Below are 15042 nucleotides of genomic sequence, written 5' to 3'. Positions count from 1 at the left end.
CTGATTCCGCACCAAATTGAACAGTTTGACGAAATATACCTCACCATCGCCATTGTGTGTGTAGTTTCAGAAAAATAAGATCCGTGGAGAGTGCACCGGCAAACTTCAAACAAAACGAAATGTATTGTGTCTGCTAAACTTGTGACAGTAAGCCTTCACAATTGATTGTCCTGAAACATATCTCCCGCATTCGGTAAAGCTGTTCGTTGAACTAAGGGAGCCGAACTTTATATTCGAAACTAATATATCTGTACTTTTATTATAAATAGGAAACATTTGTTTGATTGAATTCTCTAAGCCCCGAAATTACTTACTGAAACGATTCTGAAAATAGATTTGTACTATTGTATATGTCGGAGACTGTCAATAGTACGGACACTAAACGTCACGCAAGCGCGCCCTCTGGTGGCGTTTCCGGTGAAACAACATTTTGGCGCGCTTGGCAGAGTAGTGGTGGTCGGCGTGGCGTCCGCGGAGCTCAGTCTTGGTCGAGTCGTCGTGCTGCGCACATCTCGATACTGCCTTTCGTTACGTGTAGTGTACCTAGTGTTATTGCCTAGTGTTGTAGTACTGTTGTAGATCCATATTGTAAAGTGTGTAAAGTGTCTTTTGAAATTAAAGTGTAAAGGTTCTTCTAACCTAACAGACAGACATGTGTTGCTGGGGAGTTTGTTCCGCCACTTCTTCTCCCCAAGCCAAAACACATAGGAAGTGGCGAAGGGCGGGCGTTTTGGGGGCTGTCTTTTGTTCCGACTAATTTGAATAAACGTTTGACTTTTGAGTTCGTTTGAATTTTGAGTTTCTTTGAGTTATCTCTTTGCTTCATTACCCTAACTGATGTCGGACGATAGTGCCATCCTTTATGTTCGCCTCCGACATCAGAAGTGGGATGTAATCCGAATGCCCACATGTGTTAAGGATTGCCATGCCATTGTTCAAAAAGTGAAAAAGTGATGTGCTCGTTCGGAGTGATGTGTGGCGGCCGATGGTGGATTAGTTTCGGGAGAATTCGCCACGTGAAGACAAATTTTCTGAATTTCTGAGTGCACGATAGGCACAGGCTGAATACCTACCTATTGGGAGAAGAAAATAAGGGAACATCAGAATTTTGATATGGAGGTTATAGTAACCACGGTTATGGTAATGGTATCGATTTCCATTGTGACATGTCAAACTAGTTATTGAAGGTACGCTAGAAAATTAACCGATTTATCTTCTCATTTTCATGTTTCAACAATGACGGTGATTATTGTGCAATATGGCGACAAAATTACTGCGGAGCATCTCGGCTGCCTGCCAGGAGCCTAACGTGTCATCGTGAGGTCGGAGTGTGGGTGCTCGTGCATCTCCGTGGCTGGCTTCACGTCCGCAAAAGCCTTGCTGAACTGCGCACCATAGCGATGTGCGCAACGTTATGCGCTATGAGTGGAAACCCGGTGAGACCGATCCATTTTTGGTTTATTTTTGTGGTTGTTTGTCTTACGACATTTTTAAACTTGAGGCAGTTTCAGTCTCGTTGTTTAGTGGCAGTGCTCTTTAATTAGTGGAATCGTAGATAATCAGAATCAGAAACCTAGGTTCACAGGTTTGATCCCAGAGTTTAAAATTATTAGTTACCTGATCTCATCAATATCCTAAAGTTAGAATATTTCAGTTTCTGCGTCATTTGATTGAATTGTGCATCAGACGATAGATTTTTGGTAAAGTGTTACGTTCACCTACTCTGTAATTTCGTTGCGCTAAGTTGTACCAATGATGGAGACCGGGGTGACTTGGAAAAGACCCGTTGGCCTGTGTGATGGCATCGGGGTGACCAAGAAGAGACCTATGTAAAGTCTGCGGTACTGTTGTTTTTATTGTGTTAAGCTGCACCTAAGATGGGTATCGGGGTGACCTGGAAGAGACTCGTTGGCCTGTGTGACGGCATCGGGGTGACCAGGAAGAGACCCTTATACATCTGTGGTACAGTTGGTGTCATGTCACTATAGTTGTGGTTGTGATCCCTAGGAGGCCAGGATGGGCTGAGAGCTCGGCTAAGGGACACGACGGTTTTGTGAAGCCTATCGAGTAGAAGGCGTTGATGTGAATGACAACCGTAGCTGTACTGATTTTGTAACTTACAAGTTGAGTCTGACTAGCAATTCGATCTTTCTTTGATTTCGTGCTTAGAATTTAATGTAACTAGTTTCTTCATTTAAATGGTGATTGCTATTCTTAAAACCCATAACATGTGTTTAGGTCTTACCATCGAGAAGGTTTGTTGCTGACCCATATGTTGTCAATATTTGATGCCTAAGCACTTTCCATTTCTGACTTAACAGATAACATCTAAGGTGAACCGAGCCTGGAGAACAGGACGAGGTCCACTAGTCAAGCGGCGCGCGAGGTGCGCTGCAGTTGCTGTTTGGAGCGTCATCCTCCCCCGGATTTGTCGTGGAGGCCGTATGAGTTGCGGCTCGAGTGTCTTTTAGCCAACCTTTATAAAAACTTGACAAAACAAAGCTCTTCCAATCAAATACCAGAATGGAAGTTACATCCGATTGAATTCCTAGATTTGTTCTGTTGTTTGCAACCATTGGAAAATTTCTACCTACAAATGTCTTGTACGTGAAGAGTTCTTCAGTTGTTTGATTAGAACTAGGACAACAAGATTAAAATTTTTACTTTTGGTGATTTAAGTCAAGTTTCTTATAACTTGCTTAAGTCACAAAATGTATTTTTCCGATTTTTCTTTGTATCAAAGAAAGTTTCATAAACTTCTGTATCCGACTACTTCCGAAGTTAATAGCTCTTCTTTTATTATAACAGTAACGTCATTTAAATAAACCCCCGTTGTGTTACTTGTTTTATTGTTCATAAACAATGCTAGCCTGTCGGGAACTTTTGCCAAAGCAAACAATTAATAAATTCTTCGAGAAATGATACTGAAAATGTTTTTGTTTTTGTTGAATCTAAGTTAAATATCCATGTAAATATGATGTCCATATTGTATGGAATAAAGAAAAAAAACATCGGTTTTATTTACAGTAACGTTATTACCTAAAGCCCCGAAAATTCTAAGCGCCAATCAATACTTATCCAAAATTATTTATAAAAATTGAAAATTATACATAACATGCCTGCACCTGCTTGGCATGATAATAAAACACACACAGATGTAATCTAAATTCCTGAAGCATGTCGGTGCATAACTTCGTAGATTTTATATTCTGAAATCAGATTCCGCTGCTGTCATAGTGGTTGGAAATATTTCACGAAGACCGCAGCGCCGGAGTCAACGCAGCGCTGCAATATATCACGGACGTGTTTCAGCGGCGTTTTTATATCTCTTCCGCACATACGTACTCGGTTTCATTCATAAGTATTGTTCAGAAATAGGACACTGGAAACTGTAGCTAAGTGGAGTTATCTAGACACATGGGAGGCTGTCCAGGATATATTATGCCTAATCCTCAGTGGTTGAATTGATAGAACTGTAGCGTATTTTTCTTTAGCAAATCATACTTTTTTTATATTTTATAGCGAGCGAGAAAACGAGTTTGAAAAGGAAACGACTTTTAGCACGCGCCCCTAACACAATATTGTCCAAGAAATAATAAAGTTATGAAGGTAAGGAAAAAGTCTGTCGGAACTTGTGTTGTAACGTTTTCAGGCAATCTAATATCGCTCCGTGGAGGGCTGAACTTCGTCACGCTCCAAATTAATTTGATATAAAAACAAGAGGAGCACTTACAAAATCTGTACTCTTCTCAATAGCGGTGAAGTATTATCAATGGACCTCTACATTGTAAAATTTCATTTAAAAAAATCTCTTACGTAAATTAACAATTTAAGGAATATAATAACATTTTTGTACGCATGGAAAATTCGTGATAAATATACCTACGACTTATTGTGTGCCAAGCCTTAGTAACGCACCAAAGACGTTTAATTTTCTTCTAATAAGGTCTTTATAAAGCTGTAACCATTAAGTTAAGTCTTAAAAAGTGTTGAGGAGGGTAAATCACTTGGATTAACGGCTGTTATAAAGACAGATGAGGTACACATTAATCACCGAGTGGACAGTTAAAGTAACGGAGAGACATCTAATAAATGACTTCATTTTAGTCTCTGTCCTCATCCCATTTACTTTTTTCCACATAAGTAATGATAGCTTTTTTATTAGAAACGTTCAGTAGACTGTAATTCCATTCGTTTGAGACATATGCCCTGTTGCCCTGTCATTACTCATCTCACTAGACGATTAGTGAGGGCCACGCGATGTTCATTCACTAAAGTTGTGTCTAATTTGATGGAAGTAATATTTGTGTGAACGACCTTTAAAAACTACTGTGTCCACAAATTCAAAGAACAATGTCAGACGTCCATAGTAACTTAGGCTCAATAAAAATATTTCATGTACAGTGAAAATTCTTACAGTTTTTTGTGTAGTTTAATGTCAGAAGCTTTTCTATTATTTTCACGTTTATATTTCCACTTTTGCATTGAACTTCTCAAAACCAAATTATTAAAACGAAAAACCTGAACTCGATCAACAAAATAATTACTTATTTAATGATATTTCTTTTTGGAAAAGTTCTAGATAACAATTAAATATTTTATCAGAAGTTAGTATTTTATATTTAAATTGATGTAGTAAAGAACTTTGTGTCCGTGAGAATTTAGTTTTAAAAGTTGATTGGGTGGGCCGAAACCTGACATTGTTCTTTACATTTGATTCATATGTTTGTTCATTGTTCATTGTTCCAGGCTCAGCATGCGCCGCCTCCTCAGCCTCACACTGCTCAGCCTCGCAGCGGAGCATGTGCGTGCGCAGGAACGCGACAGTGAGCACCAAGGCCCGCAGCCCTGTGGAGGCCATCTCAAGGCCGCAGTAGGCACCATCACCACACCAAACTTCCCCAATCCCTTCCCCGTGCCCATAAAGTGCAAGTGGATCATCGAACACGACATAGTGAACGGGACGATATCGATATACTTCACTCAGCAGTACACCACCAGTGGGCTGACCTTCACGGAGTACATGTACTATGACGAGACGTACAAGTTGGGAGAGAGGAGAGCGCTCACTGTCACTGAGGAGAACATCACCAGGATCAAGTGGCTGCAGGTATGTGCTATTTAAATATGTAAGGTAAAATGTGTGTGTATTTTCAGCAAATTTATTTTACCATAAAAAGATAGTATATTTCTGATAATCTTCAAAAATGTAGCAGTGATTTAACCATGACACACCATTTAAAATAACTACATAACACTGTACCTACTCGGTATCTTCTGCTACCAATCCAAAAATTTTGATTGATGCTTCATTCAAAACCATAAAAAAAACATAATAGGTAAATAAATACTAATTATATCATCGCTGAAAGCAAGTGCAGGACCGACCGACAAATAGTCCTGGATTTATGTTATGACGAGAAAATTGTACACGTTGCTGCGCCGAGTGGCTCACTGTGAGAAGCGAGTTAATAATTTATATAATTTATTTACTGTAATTATTCAACGTAACGAGGTTGTCGTCGACTGTACCGCGGCTGTAACGAGAAAATAATGCTGTTGACTACTAAACAGTTCTTATTTAAAATACTACACAAAATACTTATACATATTTTGTCATTGCGGGACACTATTTTCACTAGATTCATCTTTTTCGTTAAGCTGAGCAAATAAGCTAGAAAGGCCTGCATTTTTTTTTTGTTAATTTGGTTATGTCATAATCCACATATTGTCATAATCTGTATTAATATAATCTATATTAATAATGTCATAGTCAAACAACTATGCCCACCACCCTAAGGTTGGGTCCTAGTAATTTCACGATAGTTAAAACTAGCACACACCTAAACAAAATGTACATGCACATGTAGAACACAACAATTCGGACACCTCAATTTAACGTTGTTTATTTATTACTAGCTTCTGCCCGCGACTTCGTACGCGGATCCTGTCCCTTATGCCAGCGACTACGGGGTCAGCAAAATCAAAGATCTGAATAGTCGCAATAGACGTGAACATAGGGATAAAAGTAGTGATTCTAATTAGTCCGCATTTAAGTTGTGTGTGGCAAAAATATTACGTAAAAAAACATTAAATAGATGACAAAGTCGTGGTGACTTAGTGGAATTCGTGGTGGTTTAGTGGGTAGAGAACCAATCTCTTAAGTATGAGCGTGCGTCTTTGATTCCAGGTCTGGCAAGTGCCTGCCAATGCAACTTTTCTAAGTTCGTATGTACTTTCTACGTATATTTTGGATACCAATGACCGTTATTTGGAGGGGATGTTAAACTGTAGGTTCCGACTGTCATTGAACATTCCATTCTTGGCAGTCGTTATGGGTAGTCAGAAGCCAGTAAGTCTTACCAAGGGGTATTGGGTTGAGCGGGTAACCGGGTTGTGGAGGTCAGATAGGCAGTCGCTCCTTGTAAAACACTGGTACTCAGTTGCATCGTGACTGGAAGTCAACCCTAACATAATTGAGACAAAGGCTCTTGAGATAATAACGACAATAATAATGAGATATAGGCACCGCAGGACATCTGAGGCTGATGACGGGGAGTAGCGACCCCGCGGGGCTATATATACTGAGTTCTCCAGGGAGTGTATACTGTCCCCCATCTCCGGCCGGTCGGAGTAAACCATGACGGGGGTAGGTCTCTGGCCTCTGGCTTGGCTTGGCCGTCCAGAGTGGAGTCGCTAGAGCAGGATTAGTAGCCCTGCTCGGAGGGTAGGTGCCTCATGGTAAGCACAGGGAGCGCGTAATCTGCGTTTAAAGTCCACCGAGGTATCCTCACCCTTCAGCCGCTCATGTCCCTGTTGCCCTCTTGTTGCTATTCAGTGACTGGTTCCCGGGGGCCCAGTAAGTGAGGTGGCGAGTCTCCACCTGCCGTTTTTACATGTACCTAATACATTGTCATCCACTAACATCCCATCACAATAGCCCAAGTAGTTTTCCTCCATAGTTAGCAATAATTTAGCACAGAACCGGGGATTGTCTTTTTATTCCTGCTTTAATTCTGATCCTATATACGAGGACTCTTATTGTAAAAGTTTTTCCCTTTTTACTAATACTTAAAATGAGTTTTGGAGAACGTATTATATTGTTCTCGTCTTAATTTATTTTTTCATTTTGTAAATTACTAGCTGTTTCCCGCAGTTTCAGCCGTATCCCGAAGGAACTTCTTTCCGGACCCGCATAAAATATAGTCTGTCTCGTTAGTTCGGAGCCTTAACACAAAATAAACTTAGATTTGTACTTGGTAAATATTCTCACGAAACAATTTATTTTTCAAGTGACTTTCCTAACTTGAAAGTTGAAAAGAAAAACTTAAAGTTATGTAATTTGTTTTCGATAATTTGCCACTTTAATGATTTAACTTTATTTTTAAGACTTTAAAAATATTGTGTATCAAAGAATGCATTAATTTACAGTTTGACAACTTTTTCTGATAAATAACAAAAAGTTTTAATTGCCATATTAAATAGTAAACGAAAAAAAATATACAGATAACTAAGAATCAGAATATTCTATTTGAATTCGTTACCCGTTTAAAAAATAAGGCGGACAGCTTGACCTTACCTATGCAACAAATAATTTATTAGAGCGGGGTTTTCGGTTTCCACAAACGAAGCTGAAATCCGCTCCGTATCAGCTGCAGCTGAAATAGGCTGCGAGCACCGAGCTGTGACGTCACGCTATTGAAAAACATGGACGCGTGACGCGGGTTGAAACCAAATCAAATATTGACTGTGGGAATGTCTAGGTGTATCGCATGCTGGCACGAAACCGATATATCTAACCCAAAACCTTTTAACACACTTTTATAAAGTTTTAACGAATGTATAACGAGTGTCACTCATGAATAAATTGATTGATTGGAGCGATTGATTTGAGTAGCCTTGTGAATCAATCTGTGTGATGGATAGTCGAACGTTTGCAACTATTTGTAGTCGATTCTAACATCGAAATCTATAAAATTTTACCGAGTTGGAGGAAAACTCTACTTACGGTGAAAATAATGATTACATCGGCATTGTGAGAAAACTTCCTCCATACCGACTGTACAGAGGATGAGTTATGCAGTCCATTAGCATATTCAGCTCGGTTCCTCTTACGAGAACGAGCTCGGAATCTCAGACGTGACGAGAATGTTTATGTCTCCGCAGGCTGCGTCTTCATTGACGCGAATCATTTTGTACGTATTGTGCTCTTGTTGCATAATTTTGTAATATAAATTACTTTGTGGTTCATAAACATTTTTAAGGATAAATAAAATCGTTTGTACACTTTCACCCATAAACTGTTTAACCAATTGAGATTAATTTGGACTGTAGAAAGTTGCTACCCTGAAGACGGACTACTACCTACCTACTTTTTACTGAGGTGCAAGACGTTATTTACTCGGGACGGGTTGAAATGGTGGATGAAATGTAGTGAAGTACCTACATTAGGACTAATATATCGACAGAAATTTTGGAAATCTTGTTGTCATGAATTTGTAGGTATTCGGGTGCGCAAGTGCCTGAGTAGCTCTAAACGTAGGCAATAAATCTCACTAACTCTGTATCCGATAGCGGCCTATTATAGTTTCGTAGAAATGTTAGTAATAAGTTTCGTATCGTAGGTACCTATATCTCCCCACCGAGGGGGTCCCCACGTTGTCGTCGTGGTGGGGCTTGCGTGCCTCAATGATCCTGAAGCTCTGCCGGTAGAGATACTCATGCCGGAAAGGTTCAGGGGAGAGGCCAGACAAAGAGGGACCCAGGGAGGGGCCGCTCCTGACCAGTCGACGCTTGTGGACATGGCAAGGATGCGGCCATACCCGCGGAGGTGCAGGCGCACTAAAGCGGTGCTAGTTTGCTCTTCGTACAACGAAGAGCAAACCTTTTGGCGGGTTTGCTGAGCCGGGTTGGCTGGACAGCAGACGGAGGCATGTCTAATGCCGCCGCCGAGGGCTTGGCTTAATCGCCCGGCCCAGAGGAAGGACACCTCTTAGATAAAAAACCACCCAATCCCAAGTTTCGGGAGCGCGGCGAGGGGATGAATGGCCGTGGGGGACACGGTCGTTAGCGCTCCCCCCTGTTGGGGCCAGCCGCCCCCAACAGTATGTAGGCTTGCCCCGGTATGAGGCCACTGCCGGGGTCGACGTTTAGTTGCTCTCATAATCGTGGGAACCGTATGGAAACCTTAATCGAAAAAAATAAAAATAAAGACGATGAAAGGGAGTGGGACGAGGACTCGGACTCCGAGTCCGCGTCCAGCGATGGAGCAGCGGGAGACCTTAGGGTCCCCCAAAGTAAGAAGGACCACCGAGTCGATGCCTTCCTAAAGAGGAAGAAGGACGACTTGGGGTCTTCCTCCTGCGGCCGCGGGGCCCCGGCCAAAAAGGCCGACCGGAGGCCGGAGAAGGGGAGGGTCGCTGAGGCGCCCAAAGACAAGGGAGGAGCAGCTCAACAGAGCTCCTCCGAGGAGGACTCGGCGGCCGTCGGCTCTGACCAGGAGCGGAGGGCCAATTTCGCCAAGACGGTGGCGGCCGCGTTCAAGGGCGTGTCCCAAAAGCGTCTCGGGACCAGCAAGCGGAAGGCGATTGATTCGGCCTCGGCCACAATAATTGCGGCAGCCGAAGCAAGCTTCGGCCAGGCTCCAAAGAGCGATCTGGCCAAGCTGCAAGAGGAAGTGGCTCGCCTCACGGCCGCCCTGAACTCGCTCCTGGAGGAGAACAGGAGTCTACGGGCGGACCTGAGGAAGATAAGAGAGCAGGAGGCCGAACGCAGCGGGACCACTTCGCAGCGGCCGCAGCCCTCCCCGGTGGAGAGCCAGGTACTGGCCCTGGTCCGGCAGGAGATGGCGACCTTCCAGGCCCGCTTCTCCGTCCTGGAGGGCAGGGTCCTACGGCCTCCCCTCGCGGCGCCGAAGCCCCCAGCGGCCCAAAGGGCCTCTTATGCGGCTGCGGCTGCAGCGGCACCCCCGCCCAGAAGGGCACCGCCGAACAAGCCACCTGTGGCGGCGCCGACCGGGCCGCCCAGGAAGGCGGCTGCACAGCCAAAGCCCAAGGCCGCAACAACGGTCCAGGCGCAGAGGACCCCGGTGCCAACACCAGCACCGGTTCCGTCGTCGGCACCAGTGGCGAAACGCCCTCCGAAGCCGAATCCATCTGCGGCCCCTACCTCCCCTGCCACTCAGTCCGAGTGGCAGGTGGTGGGGGAAAACAAAAAGAGACGGAGGGCGGCCAAAGCGGCCAAAAAGAAGGCCCAAAAACAGCGGCGCAGACAGCGAGCCGCCGCGGCGCAGCTCCGCGCCCCCAAGACCGCGGCTGTAGTAGTCACACTACAGCCGGACGCGGTCAAAAGGGGCGTGTCGTACCGCGACGTGCTCGCCCAAGCAAAGGAGGCGGTGAACCTGCAGGAGCTAGGTATCACCTCCGGCCTCCGGCTCAGGGTGACCGCAACGGGCGCCCGAATGCTGGAGGTCCCAGGAGCGGCCAGTGGGCCCGCCGCAGACGCTCTAGCCGAGAGGCTCAGGGCGTCCATAAGTGCGGACGATGCCCGAGTCTCCAGGCCCCACAAGTGCGCGGATCTGCGCATCATGGGCCTGGACGACTCAGTTACTGCGGAGGAGGTGGTGGCCGCCGTCGCTAGGATGGGTGGGTGCTCTGCCGACGAAGTGAAGGCGGGCACCATACGTCCCGACTTCAGGGGCACGTGCACCATCACGGTGAGCTGCCCCGTGACGGCGGCCAAGAGCATCGTCGACGGCCGAAGATTGCTGGTTGGCTGGGTGTCGGCGCAGGTCAAGCTGCTTGACCCCCGACCGCTGAGGTGCTTCCGATGCCACGTCGGGCATCATGTGGGTGTCCGTTGCACCTCGGAGGTCGACCGCAGCGCCCTCTGCTTCCGCTGCGGTCAGCCCGGTCACAAGGCCGTGGCTTGTAGTGCCGCGCCGCACTGCACTGCATGCGCGGCTGCTGGCAAGCCGGCCGAACACCGGGCGGGGAGCAAGTCCTGTGCCCCACCCGCCAAGACCAAGAGTAGGGGCAAGGGCCGGCCGTCCGTCGCCGCCACCACCACCACCTCCGCAGTGGCCACCACCGCAGCTCCTGGGGCCGCCGCCGCCTCCAACGCTGCCGCCGCTGCCAACGTCGCCACTGCTGCTGTCGCAGCGCCCGTCTCGGCGTCTCAAGAGGAGGAAGACGTGATGGAGTGCTAGTCTGGCTCCATTACGCTTCCTCCAGGCGAACATCAACCACTGCGCCCGTGCCCAGGATCTGTTGCTCCAAAGCATGGCGCAGTGGTCGATCAACATCGCCGTGGTCGCTGAGCCGTACTTTGTCCTTCCCAGGGATGACTGGGTTAAGGACCTTAGCGGCTCAGTGACCATCATATCGTCGGCCGCCGCTGGTACTCCTTCCCTCGAAGGGGTGAAGAGTGGAAGGGGTTGCGTCGCAGCACGGTTCGGGGAGATAGTCGTCGTGGGGGTGTACTTCTCCCCGAGCCGAACTCTCGCTGAGTTCCACAACTCCCTCCTGGAGTTGTCCGTCGTCGTCGGAAGTTATTCCCTCCCCGTGATAGTGTTAGGGGACTTCAACGCCAAGAACTTGGCCTGGGGTTCCCGACGCACAGATGCACGGGGTAGGATGGTGGAGGACTGGGCGCTGGAAGCAGGCCTGGTCGTCCTCAATCGGGGTTCTGTCCCCACGTGTGTACGGATGCGGGGCGAGTCAGTGGTGGACATCTCGTTCGCCAGCCCCGCTCTGCTGCCGCGTGTCTTTGACTGGCGCGTGGAGGAGAGGGTGGAGACCTACTCCGATCACCGGTACATCCGGTTTGACGTCTCCGCCCAGAACCCTAGCGCGCCGGTCCTGCAGACCCCGAGTGGTCCACGTTGGGCGCTGAGGCACCTGGACCGGGAGCTTCTCCTGGAAGCCTCAGTCGTGCAGGCCTGGGTGTCATCACCGGACAGGCCCGCCGACATCAACGACGAGGCGGAGTGGTTCCGGGAGACCATGTCCGAGATTTGTGACGTGGCCATGCCCCGAGCCCCGCCAGGACGCGCCCGACGCCAGGTGTACTGGTGGTCTCGCGAGATCGCCGCCCTTCGAGAGGCGTGCGTCGCTGCGAGGCACCTGTACACCAGACACCGCAGGCTGCGCATCCGCCCTCCGGATGCAGAAGCCAGGGAAGCAGAGCTGTACGAGGGATACAGAGCTGCGAAGACCGCCCTCCAATTGGCCATCATCCAGGCCAAGGAGGTGGCCAATGCGGAGCTGCTGGGGTCTCTGGACAGGGACCCGTGGGGGCGCCCGTACAAAATGGTGCGGGGCAAGCTCCGCCCATGGGCCCCCCCGCTGACCCAGAGTCTTCGGCCTCAGCTGGTGGAGGAGGTGGTGAGCGCTCTGTTCCCTTCGCGCGGGGAACACTCTCCCCCGCCCATGTCTCTGCAACCCGCGGTGTCAACGACGGACCACACTTCCGACGACGACGATGTCCCCGAGGTGACTGGGGTGGACCTGAGAGTGGCGGTGGCTAGGCTGAAAGCCAAAAACACCGCCCCAGGGCCTGACGGCCTGCCTGGCAAGGCCTGGGTCCTATCCCTTGAGGCTCTCGGGCCTCGACTTAGAGGGCTTCTCAGCGCATGCTTGGAGAGGGGCCAGTTCCCACTTCGTTGGAAGACAGGGAAACTGGTCCTCATACGGAAGCCGGGGCGCCCTGCGGACTCTCCGTCCGCATACCGGCCTATCGTGTTGCTCGACGAGGTGGGCAAGCTCTTTGAGCGAGTTGTCGCACACCGCCTCGTCGCGCACCTTGAGGGGATAGGACCGGACCTTGCGGACCACCAGTTTGGTTTCCGCAAGGGGCGCTCAACGGTGGACGCCATCATGCGCGTGAGAGCTCTCACGACGGGGGATGCTGTGTCCCGGGGGGGGGTCGTCTTGGCGGTGTCTCTTGACATCGCCAACGCCTTCAACACCCTTCCCTGGAGTTGCATTAGGGAGGCACTCCGGTATCACCGGGTGCCGACCTACCTTCGTCGCGTGGTCGAGGCCTATCTGTCGGATAGGTCCATCATCTACCCTGGTCACAACGGGGAATGGAACCGGCGAGAAATGTCGTGCGGTGTTCCGCAGGGGTCGGTACTGGGGCCGCTCTTGTGGAACATCGGCTACGACTGGGTGCTGCGCGCCGACCTCCCTAGCGGCGTCAGCGTGGTCTGCTACGCTGACGACACGCTGGTTCTGGCACAAGGGAGGTCGCACCAGGAGGCGGCCGACATAATGACGCGCGGGGTTGCGACAGTCATCGAGAGGATCCAGCTGCTGGGCCTGGAGGTGGCCTTGCACAAATCCGAGGCCATGTGCTTTCATGGGCTTCGGAACGCGCCACCTTCAGGCTCCCAGGTCACGGTGGGGGGGGTTACCATCGGCGTCGAGAGGGCGATGAAGTACCTAGGACTCGTCCTCGACGGCCGGTGGAACTTCGTCGAACATTTCCGACGTTTGGGCCCCAAACTGGAGAAGACAGGTGCTGCCTTCAAGCGGCTCCTGCCCAACCTGGGAGGCCCAAAAGCCCCCTGCCGTAAACTCTACGCGGGAGTCTTGCGGTCCATGGCCCTTTACGGGGCCCCGGTATGGGCACGTTCGGTACGGCCGCGGGCTGTACACTACCTGAACGTGCCCCAAAGGGTGATAGCCATTAGGCTAATCCGGGGGTACCGCACGATTTCCCGCGAAGCAGCTGGCCTACTTGCTGGACTGCCACCGTGGGATCTGGAGGCGAGGGTCTTCTTGCGCCTGTACGACTGGCGCGAGGAGGCTCAGCGCCGGGGAGAAACCCCGTTGCCGCGGCAAGTTGTCGCGCAGCGGGCGGAGCTCCGGCGCGATCTCATGGTGGCCTGGAGGGAGCGACTGTCGCAACCCAGTGCAGGGCACGCCACCATCGTGGCGGTAAGTCCCCTCTTTGAGGAGTGGCTCGGGAGGAGTCACGGCGCCCTCACGTACCGCATGACGCAGGTCCTCACCGGACACGGTTGTTTCGGGAGGTACCTGCACCGCATCGGTCGTGAGGAGGCGCCCGGGTGTCACCATTGTGCGGACAGCCCCGAGGACACGGTGGACCACACAGTCCAGGTGTGCCCCGCATGGGAAGGGCACCGCCGGGTCCTCGTCGAGGCTTTGGGCGGCGGCGACCTCTCGCGTCCGGCCCTGGTTCAGGCCATGGTCCGGGGCGAGAGGGAATGGGATGCCGTCGCCTCCTTCTGCGAAGCGGTCATGCTCGAGAAGGAGGAGGCGGAACGCCAGAGAGTTCGCACCTCTCATCCCGGCCGCCGCGCTGGACCAGGTAGACACCATGGGCGCCGGGTGTCGCGAGATGACTCCCGGCCACCGTAGGCGTGGCCCAAGTAGCATTTTGTTCCATTTAAGAGTACACATTTAGTTCCAAGGTGAACTTAAAGCATTACTACAGTTCATTCGTGATGTATTAGCTGCATTATTGTAATTAATTACACCTATGCCTGTCTAAGGGACTTACAGGAGTGTAGAGTAATACTTTTATACGGTTATGGGTGTTATAATACTCTAACAACTATCCTTTAGTCAGCTTTCTGACTAAGAGCATTATAGGAGGGTAGAGATACGGCAACCGCTGTTTAACGGCCTACTTGTTCGATGTTATACAGCTGGCATTTTAATAGAACACTTCTGGTCATTTATAAAGCCAAAGGCTGTTATCTTTACTTGTCTTAGACTGTTATACAGCCAGTAGCTGTATTAGGACTTGTTTGTGATACTTAAAATAACCTTTTTTTTACTACCTGTACAGAAGTGTTTAAATGATTCACTTGTGGACTGTAGGCTGTTAGAAGGCTATATAACAGTTCACATAGCCGTATTTCATTTCCACCATTTTGTTCTACGTAACCTTAAATATTTACCAAATAAATCTACAAGATTAATGCAGATTTATCACAAAATACGCAGATAGAGCGAATGAGTTTTGGTTTCATGTTAAAATTATTAACCGTAGTATAATTATAATGCCAATAAA

At 49.0% G+C, this 15042-nt stretch overlaps 1 pseudogene; it reads left to right on the top strand.

Annotated features, from left to right (window-relative positions):
- LOC124640101 overlaps positions 1-15042 on the top strand; it is a 117840-nt pseudogene that overhangs the window by 41920 nt on the left and 60878 nt on the right.

Source organism: Helicoverpa zea, chromosome 20 (assembly GCF_022581195.2).
Source record: "Helicoverpa zea isolate HzStark_Cry1AcR chromosome 20, ilHelZeax1.1, whole genome shotgun sequence".
Classification (NCBI taxonomy): domain Eukaryota; kingdom Metazoa; phylum Arthropoda; class Insecta; order Lepidoptera; family Noctuidae; genus Helicoverpa; species Helicoverpa zea.
Note: the sequence above shows the minus strand (reverse complement) of the source record. Positions and strands in the feature narration are given on the sequence as shown.